Source organism: Echinops telfairi, unplaced genomic scaffold (genome assembly GCF_000313985.2).
Source record: "Echinops telfairi isolate 266 unplaced genomic scaffold, ASM31398v2 ScPeMD7_2010;HRSCAF=2546, whole genome shotgun sequence".
In the NCBI taxonomy this organism is placed as follows: Eukaryota; Metazoa; Chordata; class Mammalia; order Afrosoricida; family Tenrecidae; genus Echinops; species Echinops telfairi.
Genome location: NW_022105908.1, coordinates 23,852,180 through 23,853,920, shown reverse-complemented (window position 1 = coordinate 23,853,920; position 1,741 = coordinate 23,852,180).

The following is a 1,741-nucleotide window of genomic DNA, read 5'->3' as shown; positions in this document are numbered from 1 at the left end:
CAGAAACTCCATGGCGGAGTTTCCGTGCCTGGAAGAACTCGTGGCTGCTGTTGCTTCTCCTGACCGCACAGTGTCGCTAAAGAAGCCTGGTGCAATTCCAGGCTTCTGACAGCTGCCAACAGTGCCACTAGAGCCACCATGAGAGCTCCACAGCTCTCATTTCCATGCTCTGCCGGCTGGCAGGGTGCCTGCCAGTTTCGGGAGTCCCGGGTTAGGCCAGCTTCTGCATCTGCCTGCTCTTCTCATTTCCCTTTCCTGTTTTGGCAGTCTACACTAGAGCCCATTGAAAGCGTTCACACGTAAAGGATCCGTGACATCCCCATTCTCCCTGGGAATGTGGCTGCTTGCTTGCTTCTGTAAAGCAACCCTCTCAGGCTCAGAGGGGAGAGCTATCTGGAGAAGACCGTGTTCGCTCACCAGCCGCCCCTGGCTGCTTCCTCTTCTTCCTCAGGGACAGCACTGCCTCTTGGGTGACTCCTTTCTCGACTTCCTTGCTGGGTGGGAGACCCACAGGCAGTGGCACGGTTTCTAAGAAAGCTCTGCTTCCTCAGCCAAGACCTGCGAATGCAGCACAGGAGACATCCCTTTCCTTCTCTGACAGGTGACAAGGAGCCTTGTGATTCCCTGAGGGCTGTACCTGCTGCTGCCCTGTGTGGCCCGCCCCCCCAGTGAAAGATGGCTTGCTCACTCCTGGGGAGGGACCACTGTGGAGAGGGACCCACAGCCAGCGCGTGAGTGGCCATGTACCTTGACCGCTGACTCTTTAGCTTCAGACGGGCCTACAGAGGCCTACCGCCTTCGATGACCCTTCATGGTGGAGTCTGTGCTAGGACCCTTGGGCTAAGCTGCTACTGATTTCCTGGCCCACTGGACGTTGAAGAGACAGTGCTGTCGTTATGATTCGAAGCCATATCTTTGGGAGGATTTCTAACTCAGCAGGAGATAAATAACCAGAGGCCAGCACCATGAGGATTGTGGAGAGGAAAGATTATTTTTAAAAAGGCTGGCTTTTTGGTGATGTCCTGAGACCACTGAGTTAATCAACCCTGCCTGAAACCGCCTCTTTCCCTGATTTCTTACCTGGGAGGGAACTCACGTCCTTGCTCTGCAGCCATTAGGGCTGTTGGCTGCCCTTACCTGCAGCAAAAGCATCCTGACTAATTGATCCTCTAAACAAAATGACTCCTGAGCATTCCTGGGGGATGAGTCCAGGTGGTTTCTGGCCACGTCCTCTTCTGTGCGATTGAATATTTCCATCTTTTAAAAAATATCATTTTATTGGGGGCTTGCACAACTCTTATCACAATCCATCCATCCATCCATCCATCCATCCATCCATCCATCCATCCATTGTGTTAAGCAGATTTGTACATTTGTATATTTCCCTCATCATTCTCAAAACATTTGCTTTCTACTTGAGCCCTTGGTATCAGTTCCTCATTTTTCCCCTCTCTCCCCACTCACCCCATTCCCATCTTTTTTTTTCTCTTTCAAAATTCTAGACAAATCTTTGTTTTTATTTATTTATTTATTTTTATTTTTTGACCCCACCCCCTTATTTTCTTTTAAAAAAAATCATTTTATTGGGGGCTCATTCAACTCATCACTATCCATACATACATAAATTGTACAAAGCACATTTGCACATTCGTTACCCTCATCATTCTCAAAACATTTGCTCTCCACCTAAGCCCCTGGCATCAGCTCCTCATTTTTTCCCTTCTCTCCCCACTGTCCCCTC